Below are 14,143 nucleotides of genomic sequence, written 5' to 3' on the forward strand. Positions count from 1 at the left end.
TCAAAATAAACTTCCACAAAATCACAGCTATCCTTGAATTGTCAGTGTCAGTGGCTATCATGGATCAAGTGGTGCGGTTGCAGACATAATTTTCCGCATTAGATTGTCTGAGTACACAGACCAAGATAACGTCTAACGTGATAGGAAATGTTATAAGAATACCAGCTGAGTACCCAGCAATATCTGGGTATGTATTTATTCCTATTCTGTTAGTCCATCTCCTCTTCCTCCTCTCTCCACCTATTTCCTACTGCGCGTCTCTGTCCTTCTGCTCCTCCTCCCTGTGTCCATTTGCTCTTTCTCCCTCTGTTCGTCTCCTCCCATACCCTGTGCCTCCTCCTCACTTCTTTTATTTTTCCTCGCCCTCTCTTTGTCCATCTCCCCCACCAACCCCATCTCTACTCATCTCACCCTTCCCACTCTCTCTGTCTACCTCGTCCTGCCCACTCGCTCGCTCTCTCTCTCTCTCTCTCTCTCTCTCTCTCTCCCTCTCTATCTCTCTCTCTCTCTTTGTCCATCTCCTTCACCCCTCTCTTCTGTCCATCGCTCGCCTCTTCCTTTCTCCTTCCATTTCCCTCCCACCTTCTCTCGGTTTATCTCTTCTTCTCTCATATCTGTGTCCATTTCCTCCTTCTCCTTCTCTGTCTATCCATCTCCTCCTCCCTCCTTCCCTCTGCACGTTTTCACCCCAACAGTACTTCCTTCCAAATAGTAAGTAACATGTGTACAAAGTTTGCATGAAAACTGTTCAGGGATTAAGGAGTTGCCCAGTTACACACAACTCACATATATTTCACGTGTGTTTAATATATTTCAAACGTATTTGTAAACATGTTTTATTCGGAATCGGCGCCTTGCCACGGTTCGCGCGGCTCCCCCTGTCGGAGGTTAGATTCATCCCTCGGGCATGGATGAGTGTGTTGTCCTTGACGTAAGCAAATTTCGCCGTGCAGTTTCGTTTTCACACAGCTCAGCGTTTATGGCGCTATATCTCTTGAGGCCGGCCGATGTGGCCTAGCGGTTCTAGGCGCTACAGTCTGGAAACGCGCGGCCATTAAGGTCGCAGAGTCGAATCCTGTCTCGGGCATGAATGTGTGTGATGTCCTTAGGTTAGTTAGGTTTACGTAGTTCTAAGCTCTAGCGGACTGATGACCTCAGATGTTAAGTCTCATAGTGCTCAGAGCCATTTGAACCATTTTTCTCCTGAACTATGCATCAGTCCAATATACCACAAAGAACGATCTTCCACAGGGTTCTGTCTAGCTCCATTTTTATTAAACTTGTACACCAGCGACGTAGTCACCACTCATTCTGACAGTTTATCTGCGCCAGTGACCTAGCGATTGCAACTCAAAGCACTCTCTTTCGAAGAAGGTGAACAAACACTTACTGCTGAACTAGGAAAGGTCGACCAGCGTTATCAAAAGAGGAGACTTTGCCCGAATCCTAGTAAAATAGTAGTCATCTCATTCCACTTTACCAATAGAATGGCCTATAGAGAACTGAAGGTATTCTTCCGCAACAAAAAATTACGACATAGTCAACACCTCAGATGTTTTGGTGTGACTTTCGACAGATTTCTGACATTTAGGAAACACCTAGAACTAACAGGACACAAGCTAAAATCGAGAAATAACAAATTAAAGAAACTGCCTGGTGCTAGCTGGGGATCTAATGCAAACACCTTGAGAACTACAGCATAAGCATTTCTATACCGTGTAGCCGAAAACTCTTCTCCTCTTTGGAGTAGAGCCAACGGCGTTGCCGCAGTTGTAACAACGTTCCCCGTCAGATCACAGGCGTTAAGCGCTGTCGGGCTTGGCCAGCACTTTGATGGATCACCGTCCGAGTCTGCCGAGCGATGTTGGCAAGCGGGGTGCATTCGGCCCTTGTCAGGCCAACTGAGGACCTACTTGACAGAAGTAGCGACACCGGTCACGAAAACCGACAACGGCTAGGAGAGTGGTGTGCTGACCACATGCCCCTCCGTATCCGCACCCGGTGAGGCCTAAGGACTGAGGATGACATGGCGGCCGGTCGGCAGCGTTGGGTCTTTAAGGCCTGTTCGGACGGTTTTTTTTTTTTTTTTAATAGAAATAGACATGTCAGCAAAATGGATATTCATCTAAATGATGCGACGAGGATCGTGACAATAACTGTTACATCCACACCAACACCACGGCTGTCAGTACTGGCCAATATTGCCCCTCCAAATCTCCGACGACAACAATCAATAACACATGAATGAATGAAACTCAATAGATCCACAGACTTACCTATTCGTGATACATTGAACAACTTATCAAACACTAGATTAAAATCTAGAGATCTAATCTGGGTGAACACTGGCCAACTCGCCGCAGAAAGCTATAGTCTAAGAGATGAACGAAAAAACGGTGGACGTCCTCCATCGTCATCAGAAGTTGGGCGACATAGATCCGACCATCCAGCCCCGAGTGTGAGTCAACCAAGAAACATACGGAGCTTCCTCAATCGTATCAGAATTGACCATGCTGTGACCAAAACAACGCTACACAAGGCGGGAATTACTGATCACGACAAATGTGGCTGCGGAACATTGGGACGAAAGACCTTCCAGACGCAACACCTACAGCATTTAACTGGTATGAGTCTTCGGACATCCAGCTATGGTGGAAAATGGATCTCTCAACTTCTTTTATCTACTGCCGTTCCTCCAGCTTTATTTATTACCTATACATACGTACATATAGATGTACCTGCTTGTTCTGATTCATATCACTTTACCTTATATCAACTTAATTGTATGTACCTTTAAAATATAATTCTGTAAGCCACACGATAAATAAATAAACCAGTCCAATATTCACCAAACTTCGTGAAGGTGTCCGTCACAAGACGGAGTTAAGTGATGGAACTTTCATTCCATTCTAAACTGATGTTCATCGTCAACATAATTACGAGGTGTGACACTCAAAAGTATGAATACACTTTCGTACACGTCGTGGGATAGAAGCAATTAGCCACCGAATCTCAAATTGAGAAATCTGTTGCCGTATGTAAAACATATTCTGTGTCAATTTATGAAGTTTGCTGACTGAAGACTAGAATGCAAGTACAAGGTTTTCCAAAAGTACCTCCGTAGATTCAAAAGGCAACTACACGTGTCAGTCGACAGAGTACCTCCCCAAGTTTACAACTTACAGTTTCTCAGTATGGGTAGCACTTGTGACGTGTTAAATGTCATTATGTCCATTCAATTTACTGAGGACGTGGACACGAATTGTCCAGGGAGATGTAACAGCAACCGGCTTTGGAAATCTGTTAATAGGGTTGTCTGTCTGATGGCGCGTACAAATTCGATGCAATAGTACGACCAGATGGTTTGTCTACACGGCACGCCTGTCCCCTAGTGCAACTACGGCACAGCGTTTACAGCGAATCGCAATTTGTAGGGATGTGCTATTGTTCTATCCACTGATATGTGTCATTTGTCTATACATCTTCAAGTATTTGCACAATCGTCTTCTGGAATCCCAGAGGTGCTCACGAATAACCCTGTTTACGTCTTCCAATGGTGTTCCAAACATGCTCTATGGATAACAAGTCAGAGAACCAAGCAGCCCAGTAGTCAAGAATGTGTACATCCCTCAACGCGTCTATAGTATGAACTGCTGTATGGTATCATGCATTATCCTACGTGAACATGCCATTTGGTATCCTGGTGATGGAGGATATGACAACAGTGTTTCCCTTCTTGACACATACCGGCGAGCCTTCTGCCTTCCCTCAACAATTACCAGATCAGTCCAGTTGTCATATCCACAGCTCCTCACACCACGACGGCAGTAGCCGGAGTATAAAATCGCAGCTTCCTGTGATCTTTAACCAGGTCGTCTATGGACACAATGGTGTCGATACGAGCGCCACAAACAGAAGAGAGACTTGTCTCTGAATACCACAGAATGCCCCTCAAATCCCAGTTGACTGGCTCTATAGCACACAATTCATTGTTGTCTGAGAAATGATGTCAGCGGTAAATGACGGACGGCAACTAGAGACCTCAACCAAGCTTCCAGTTCCCGACGGTTTGTATTAATACTCTGCCTGTAACAACTCCTCAGATTTCAGCTACTGTTCTCAGTCCGTTCTTTAGACCCAGTCGAACAACCCTACAATCTCCTAGTGGTCTAGTCCTTCCGTGACGATTCGCGCCTGCTTTTTGTCACTCTGTCGTCCTAAGACCATCTCGTCACCACTCGTTCTGCAGTCATTGCCCTACAGCCAACGGTCCGTGCGGTATGTCCGTTTGACACTCCTATGACCCACATGCCAATGGCTCGATCTATATCGAAATCCATTCGATTACGATAGCCTCTTAACATGCTATGTTGTTGTGATCTCCATGTGAAACGTTCCATTTACATTAAACACTCAGACAGCATCAGGTACTCACACCATTCTTCAGGACGGCTCTTTTTTTAATGTAAATACTGGGAATAAGCTCTCTCAAGAATCAAATTTTATTCGGTACCACAGGCGTGGTAAAACTGAAGTATAAATATGGTCATGTTCGGTCAAAAGTTCATGGTGTAACCCTTTCTGTTTCCGCCAGTTTAGTATGGATTGTAACGAGACACAGTAAATACTTACTCCATTTCCAGAAAGGTACTTGTATCTGCTCGCAATAAATACTTGAATAATGAAAATTGAAACCGGCACTGTATTGTAATTCAAACATCATTTATTCAAAACGTGCTACCAGTTTCGAGGCATAAAAGCGTCATCTTCAGGCCCCTGTACATGGAAACATAAGTAGCATGATACTATAATGAAAGTACTGACAACAAAAATCACAGTTTTGTGACTAAAACGGGGATAAATCACATCATAAAATTATATAATAAAAATATACTATCGGTACCCATACCAAACAAACTGCAGCATGTAACTTATATTGCTTAACTGTTATTTTAATATACACTCCAATGTAATATACCGAGGGGAGCCCACACGTACAACGAACCACACCAGCAAAGCAACCGAAACCGTGTACATCCCTAACCGGAACAACGACGAATACAGGATGTACCAATAACAAAACGAAATAACCTAATAACATTGAACCAAACGGCTGGAGTAAGCAAACGCAACAAAATCCTAATGAACAAATGTTCACTGGATAATGTAAACCCAATATTATCACATGCACTCTAATGATCTCCAGTACATAAACAATGTAAATCATGAATTTGCATTATCGAATGAACGTTTGTTCATTTGATTTTTGTTGCATTTGTTTACGCCAGCCGTTTGGTTTTATGTTATTAGGTTGTTTCGTTTTGTTATTGACACATGCCGTATTCGTAGATATTGTGGTTGTGGACTCCCGTCGGTAAATTACGTCATATAGTTTAGACAAGAAGAGAATAGAAGCTCTCGAAATGTGGTGCTACAGAAGAATGCTGAAGATTAGATGGGTAGACGACATAACTAATGAGGAGGTATTGAATAGAATTGGAGAGGAGAGAAATTTGTGGCATAACTTGACTAGAAGAAGGGATCGGTTGGTAGGGCATATTCTGAGGCATCAAGGTACCACCAATTTAGTATTGGAAGGCAGCGTGGAGGATAAAAATCGTAGAGGGACGCCAAGAGATGAATACACTACACAAATTCAGAAGGATGTAGGTTGCAGAAGGTACTGGGAGATGAAGAAGCTTGCACAGGATAGAGTAGCATGGAGAGCTGCATCAAACCAGTCTCTGGACTGAAGACCACAACAACATATGTTGTTATGTATGGGTACCGGTAGTATACTTTTATTATATAATTTTATGATGTGATTTACGTTGTCAGTACTCTCATTGCACTTCACTATGATGCTAAGTATGTTTCTATGTACAGCGACTTGAAGACTGCGCTTTTTTGCGTCGAAACTGGTAGCATGTTTTGAATAAACGACGTTTAAATTACAATATGGCCGCCGTTTTCAATTTTCATTGTTAAAGTACTTCATATTCGACTGCTGTCCCACTGACCTCCATGAAGTACCAGAGACTGCTTGTAATTTAGTCTAGAATAGTGACAGAAACGGTTTCGCCTAATTTTTGTAGTAATATTTCCTTTCCGCGTGTTACCGATGTACCTGAAAAACAGATATTTCGTGTTTTGATCGCGTCAGTGTTGTATAGGACTTTTAACTCTGGCTGCAGTTTCGTACTGTTGATGGAATGGGTAAGCCTCGGTTGCTGCCAGGGGCTTCCCACCACCCTGTGTCCGCCTCCCCCTCTATTTCCATCACACCCTCCACCAGCCGCGCACCACGTCGACTTCTCGCCACAGAGCAGTTAGTTGGTATCGCAGCAAGGCTCGTGTTTCTGGGGGTACACAGTTCGACATTTGTTAGGGAACAACAGCATTTACGCCTACGTCGCTGCGCTACTTTTTTTTTTACTTCTTCCAGCTCCCTTACTGACCGCCTGTTTCTCCCGTATCAGTGATCACTGTTGCAAATATTAGTACCGCGAAGCACTATCGGCAGTTCATTGAAGTTCCATAACCGATAGACCTCGAAAAGTTTTCATATGATAATCGATTCTATTGTCGATGTATAGTCTGTTTTCTGTTCACGCTTAAGACGTTTTGGCTCAAGTAAATACGAGAAGCGGAGAAAGAACGACAGATATACATGTCTAGATAGGTCGAGAAAGGGGGGATATATGCTTGTTTCTGACAAGCCACGTATGTGGTCGCCACATACTAATCAGCTGTGGTACGAATAACACACGGAAGTAATAAGGACTCGCGTAAGAGGATTATAGACACGTTGATGTTGAAACACGCTCGTTATGTCATTTACTTCTAAATTGACTCACACAACGCAATAGCATTTCACAACGCCTCAGAAAAGGTTTATCTGTTATAAACAATAAATGGACTGATCAGAGAAACAGCAGCAACTTAGAACTGATTAGCCGATTGAAATCAATTTTGATTATAGTTGCAAATAGTTTTTTTTTTTTAAATTTGTACAGAGAGATAAAAAATTGCAAAGTTATGCAGCTTCTATAAGTAAATTCTTGAAAGAGGGAAGACCACCACCCCCTCCCCCCCCAAAAAAATAAAAACAAACGGGAAATTCGTCATATCGTCATAACCTCTTCATTTCTTAATACTTTTACACCAAATTTTGATCACGTTCAAAGTACTCTCCACTGACCACAACGCAGTTCTTCAAACGATCCTTCCATTGTTCAAAACAGTGTTTAAATTCACTTATCGCGATGTACTTTATGCCTTCCTGCGATTTTTGTTTCACGTCCTCCACAGTGGCCTTTTGAGTCTGGGGAACAAAAAGAAATCACAGGGGGCTAGATCCGGTGAGTAGGGGGGGGGGGGGGTGGACAATCGGTCTCATGTCGTTTTTGGTCAAAAACTGTTTTAGGAGAGGGCAGTGGGTTGACAGTTCGATGCGGTGGAATGAAGTCCGCGAGCAGAACACGTCTTTAATCGAAGAAACAAATTAGCATTGTCTTGAAGTTTGACTTCACTTGGTGAGCTCTTTGGGACGAGGAGAGCCACTCGTCTTCCACTGGCTTGATTGCTGCTTTGTTTCGGGGTCGTATCCATAGCACCACGATTCATCACTAGTAATCACCTTGAGCTGATTTTGAAGCTCAAAACGTGCCAGATGTCGACGCCCCGTTTGCTCGTCTGTGATTTGACTGTAACCCTTCTCATGTGCAAATCTTCGGATAAAATCCTGTGAATTGAACTCCATGATATTCCAGACATCTCAGAGAGTTGATCAATGGTTCGGCGACGGTCTTCACGAACGTGGGGCAATGATTTTGTCGACGTTTTTGTTACTTCTTAACGTTGAGGGGCGTCCTGAACGGGGTTGGTCTTCAACTGACATTTCTCCATTTTTTAAACGTGAAAACCACTCGTAGGCTCTCGTTTTACTTAGGGCAGCATCCCCATAAGCAATCTTAAGCATTATAATAGTTTGCGCGGCCGATTTCCCCCACAGGAAACAAAATTTCCAGCCGCTTGTTGCTCTCGACAATCTGCCATCACGTTTCCGCTGAAATGGAAAAAGTTGTGTTACTAAAAAAACTCTCACGGGCGAACCGATGCACTCTCAGCGATGCAACTCCGCACACTGACTCAGGTGGCGTGACCGTAACAAGACACCTGGTCGAATAATGGGTTCCCTCACTCTCCCTCTCCACTGCAGCACAATTCCCGTTACTTTTGGGTCCCCCCTCGTAAGGTACACGTACATGTTATATATATATATGTGCAAATTTGTTCAACGTTGTTTTGATTATATCTGTGTGTTATATGCGGTGAACAAATAAATTATTTTGTTTGAATTAGGTTAGATTCATTTTTCAATCCACAGATAAAAATGAGGGGATCCTCATAGGTATGGGACATGCCAAGAAACGTATTTAGAACACTTGCGTGTAACACTCATTTCTAAATTTACATTGCAAATGAGTGTTATTACACGTTTTTGTACTCTAAAATCTTTCTCCTGGTTTGTGGAGTTACCCCAAAATATGATACCATGTGACGTAATAGAGTAAGGGTAAGCAAAATATGCTTTTTTTAATATTTACGCGTATATCTCCACTGTCACCCATCCTAAGAAAATACCGAGCGGGGTGGCGCAGTGGTTAGACACTGGACTCGCCTTCGGGAGGACGACGGTTCAATCCCGCGTCCGGCCATCCTGATTTAGGTTTTCCGTGATTTCCCTAAATCACTCCAGGCAAATGCCGGGATGGTCCCTCTGAAAGGGCACGGCCGACTTCCTTCCCAATCCTTCCCTACTCCGATGAGACCGATGACCACGCTGTCTGGTCTCCTTCCCCAAAACCAACCAACCAACCTAAGAAAATAAAATGTAGTTGAGCAACTGAAATTTGTTGCGGTCAAATCTCCCTTGAACTTCCCTTAAAACTATGGTCAAATGTTGGTCATCTCCCTTACAACCATGATCAAATGTTGGTCGCCATAGGAGAATCTTGAGTAGTTATGAACCTGTAAGAGGAATTAACCGATTTGAAATGGGCCAGATTGTTACCTGCGTAGTGAGTGCGGTAGGAGTGGCAAAAAAATGTGATGTCATCACTGAAGAAACTGCTGTTGGAACAGTAGCACATCCCTTCAGCTCTGCGTGGCTTTCGCGATGTTCCTGGTAGGATTCCAGCAGGCTGCACGATTAGCAGAAGTTGAAATGCACGTCGTTACTGCATAAAACGTTTCAGATTTGCTAGTGTCTAACTAGACGTGTTTCTACCAGAGTCATTCTAAATTGGACATTTGGCAGCCAGGGTTAACGTACTGGGTTCGGCAGATAAATAATTCTTTCGTAAAATCACGTACTTTCGATGATAGTAAGTGTATTCGTGTCGCTTTTTGTCAGTCGTGAATATGATACCAGGGCGTTCACACTGATTTACACTTTATTATTTTCCAATCAGTCATGGTGCGCCATTCGACTCATCATTACAGTTGCAAGTAGTAGCACTTCGGACTAACTATGGGTGGCAGGAAATCACTAGTAGTGTAATCCCTGCATAGTACACCCCACTTTTCCTAAATACTGTCATTACGCGGGCGGACAACAAGGGGAGTGATCATCAACCACAGCGTTGGGCAGCGTGGTTTCTGAGGAAGGAGGCTGCAAACACTGCAGTTATTCATACGCAATTTTGGCATTGTGCGGGGAATGTGCGCGTCACCTGAAAGTTCTGTGTGCCCAAGACATGACAGGATGTGGGAAAATGGCCTGTAACGTGCAGGGACTACCTACGGATAGACCAAAGTACATTCTTGCAACTATGATGATGATTCTTATGGCGCACCATAACTGATGGGAAAGAATAAAATGTAAATCAATATGGAACACTCGTGATGCGCTGTGGAATTGCTTTCGGACGATTTTGAACAGGAATCTGTTCTCTTCTTCCACAATTTACAACATGCAGCTATGGAGGGTCCTGTATCAGAGTTCGAGGATAAGCTAAGGCCAGAAATCTGTATGAGTAACCAGCTGCGGACTCTGGTGCAGAAGGTTACAAAGATAACACCGGGTGACATAATCTGTGTTGTCACAACACAGAAGCTTCTCAGGCAGAATTTCTTCGATTATACTGTGACTACGAGCTGAAAATTAACCTGCGACTAAGTTAGAGTAAGGAGTAAACATAAGCATCTTCTTACGGAACACCACATTTATTTGACTTGAAAAATCCCTCAGAAACTTCGAAGTGACTATCAGTAACACAAATTTCAGTTTTACGCATCATTTAGGAACCAAACACTTATGGAACCAATGAAGAAACCGATCAGTATCATTTCTCTGTCGTTGATCTGGGATAAAAAAATGTTAAAAGTGCGGAATTACGTATTTTATCGTATACACGTCAACCTAAACCGTTTTCAATTTATGTTTTTATGAAACTGCAATTTGACTGATTCCTGCTCAACATCGGATAATTCGGTAAATAATAATATAATTCTTTATACATACGCGCTCATCAACATACTTCCACATTTTCGCGATAGCCTTAAAATATGGGTAATTAAACAAAACTGTTCGCAATTGTTATTGAGAGAAAGTTATTAGCGACAGTGAAAATTTTATATGATAAACAACTGAAAACAGTAGTAATACGAAGCAAACAAAACAGAAACTTATGTTTGGCAGACACCACATTTTATTAGTCAAGATGATACGATGTCACATTAACCACAAAAGGAAAATTCTACAAACATACCAGTTTTTTTAAAAACAGATTGTACAGTTCAAGAGGTCAGTCAGAAATGTAGATGGTTATTAAAAGCAATGACATTCCAAGAGTAATGCCATCGGAGGTGTATAAAGCCGTATGAGGTATGGAAAAAAGAAAAGCTTCGGGAGAGTGTTTCAATTTAAATTCTTTAAGTTGGAGGAACAATATACAAATGGAATTTCTAATTTTTATTATAGAATGTTCGTGAAAGGAGACAATTTCCTAACATATGCAGAATGTATTACTACATTTTACAAGAAAGCAGACAGACGAGACACAAAAAATAACTGTAAATCAGTCAGACTCCTGTCCGTAATGTACACAATGGAATTATCACTAGCTAAACGCAAGAGGTATTAGATTTTAATCAGAGAAAGCAACAGACTGACTTTAGAAAGGATACAGTAGAATTAAGAAAGAAACAAAACATAAACTTACGTTGGTTAGACACCACACTTGATTAGCTAAGATGATAGAAAGTTACTAACAACAGAAGAAAAATTCTACAAACATTCCATTTAAAACTTGAGAACGAAGATATCGGACGAAGTATGATTTAGCACATTGTCTCAGATTCTTGGATGTTAAAAAAGCTTTTTATCTGGTTTTAATTAAATCTTTGTTGACAGTGTATAAGAAACGGAGTAAATCGTAAGAGGAGTCAAAGAAGGAGATTCTCTATCAGTACATTGACCTAGACGAAGTTGGGAAAACGAATGAATGAAACACATGCGTATCAACTTCGGTTTTGTGATGACAGTGTACTGTTCATCTCTAGTACAGGTAAGCTAGAACAATGAACGTATGAGGCAAACTGAACGAGTCTGAAAGTAGGCATGTAAATCATTTATAAAATGATAAGAGTAGAGCAGAAGCACAGGCTGCTGGAAAGATCGTAATGCATTGCCTACGGAAGAAGGTGCGGGTCTATTACGAGCTCAGAGGTTCCACAATCGCCGCTAGAGGGATACGGGCGCAAACCTAAATGACTACAGATAGAGCATGCGCACGCGTCGGCCGTCCACTGCACTCAAAAGGGAACATTCCGCAGTCTCAATGGACTATCTACGAGTACATGAAACATGGCGGGTGGGTAGAGGGAGCAAAATAATGCAATACTTTTTTTGTGCCTAATATCACTTTTAAGAGGTAAAACACACCCATAAAGATAATTTTGAGTATTAAGTTTGGAGGGAATATCTTCGAAACAATGATATATCAAAAATGTTTCTCATATAAAAGTTTATATGTAATTAACGTTCTTGAAAACCGTATAATCGAATTTTATATTAATTTGAAATTTTGCAAACCATCACCATTAATTTTTTTGAAAAATGAAAAATTCCGTTGCAACATTGACACGCGGGACTGTCAGCCGTGCTGAAAACCGTGAAATAACGGTCCAACACAAGAGCAAAGGCCGGCCGCGGTGGTCTAGCGGTTCTAGGCGCTCAGTCCGGAACCGCGGGACTGCTACGGTCGCAGGTTCGAATCCTGCCTCGGGCATGGATGTGTGTGATGTCCTTAGGTTAGTTGGGTTTAAGTAGTTCTAAGTTCTAGGGGACTGATGACCACAGATGTTAGTCCCATAGTGCTCAGAGCCATTTGAACAAGAGCAAAGGGGAGTAGTACGTCTGTAGGAACTTGAGGAACGGTAGTTCATCGAAGAATGGCACAAGTGTACGGAGAGCACTGCATGTCCATTGCAAGGATCAAGGCGAGGCATAAGCGATTTATGGAAGGACGGATGTCGTTGTCCGATGACGCACGGTCTGGAACGCCAACCTGCGTTACGGCTGCCACGTGCCGCGGGTGGATGCCCTCATTGTTTTAAGACAGGCGAGTTACAATAGCAGCCATTGCCGCATTGGTTATGTTGAGCGAGCGAAGCGTCCACGCCATCATTAACGACAGACTGAAATTTTGTAAAGCGTACAGTCAATGAGTACCTCAGAGTCTTCAACCGCCACAGGAAGGATGTCAAACAGGACACTCTAGAACTTGGAACTAATTAAACCTAACTAACCTAAGGACATCACACACATCCATGCCCGAGGCAGGATTCGAACCTGCGACCGTAGCGGTCGCTCGGCTCCAGACTGTAGCGCCTAGAACCGCACGGCCACTCCGGCCGGCTTGCCAAGAAAGGGAAAAGTTCCTGCCACGAGTTGTCGCTGGAGACGAGACATGGTGCCATCCAAGGTTACTAAAAATAAGGTTGGGCAGTAAGAGCTCTGCTCTGCCATTGGCTGGCCTAGCGACGTCAGCGTGGAAGCAAGCGATCACAAGCAGACGACACGGCATGCGCGTTTACGTCAAGTTTTTGGCGGAAGATTTTGTTTATACCAGAAATGAGATGTCTAAACTGCTTTTCTGCTGCTAAAATATTACAGATAAAACTGATGAGTTATATTCTTTCGCAGCTTATGCCTCACACATCGGTAAAATGTCAGATCACAACCACACTGACACACACTTGAAATTCGAAACCTCGGCTCAAATAAATCAGAAACTATTCATTTAATCGCATTGAAATGAATTTACTTACGAGCTCGAAGTTGCACACACTTGTTTGTAAGAACAGCATTCCTTCTTTCTAAAGCCGCTATAGTATTCATCAAAGTAACTTTATCTGTGTCTGAAAAAAAACTGTCATCTGTACATGTGCTCTTATTATGATGTTTCTTATTTGGTGACAGCTTTTCCAGAGTTTCCAGAGATTTCTTATGTAGTTCTCGTTTCTTATACCGTTTGGTTCTGTCTTCTGTTGCGGGTGACATATTGACATTCGCACTACTGCACGGCAAATTGCGCGAAGGAACTGCATCTGGCTTGAGCATTCTTTTTCGGGACAAATTAAGCAATTCAGACTGTAAATCCCTTAAGTAATCTGTTTCTGCGAAATGGCGAGAACATATTCTTGCATGAGCAACATTTACACTGTCTTTCCTACAACATTTCGACAACCATAGTTTTTGTAATGTTTCATTACGCGGGAAACTGTGATACATTACGTCAGTTCCCTTTGTGCTCCAGTTGTAGGAAAAACAGCCCGTTACAGCACAGCCTGGCATTGTAAAAATTAATTTTCTCACTCACTTGTAGATTCTCCAATAAGAATTTCACAGGGTGAACCATAAACTATAGAGCTGGCGAACACAATGTTGATTCCGCTGTCCACTATCGCTAACTATTTCAGTTCCGAATCAAATATCAATTACAGCAAAAACCGTTAACACTCCCGAATTCCGAATGTTTCCGCTGTTGACTGAGTACCTCATAAGAAAGAACTCAATCAAAATACTCCTTCAAACACAAAACAACACAAGAAAAACAATCACACACAATTCGAA

The sequence above is a fragment of the Schistocerca cancellata genome, chromosome 1 (genome assembly GCF_023864275.1).
Source record: "Schistocerca cancellata isolate TAMUIC-IGC-003103 chromosome 1, iqSchCanc2.1, whole genome shotgun sequence".
In the NCBI taxonomy this organism is placed as follows: domain Eukaryota; kingdom Metazoa; phylum Arthropoda; class Insecta; order Orthoptera; family Acrididae; genus Schistocerca; species Schistocerca cancellata.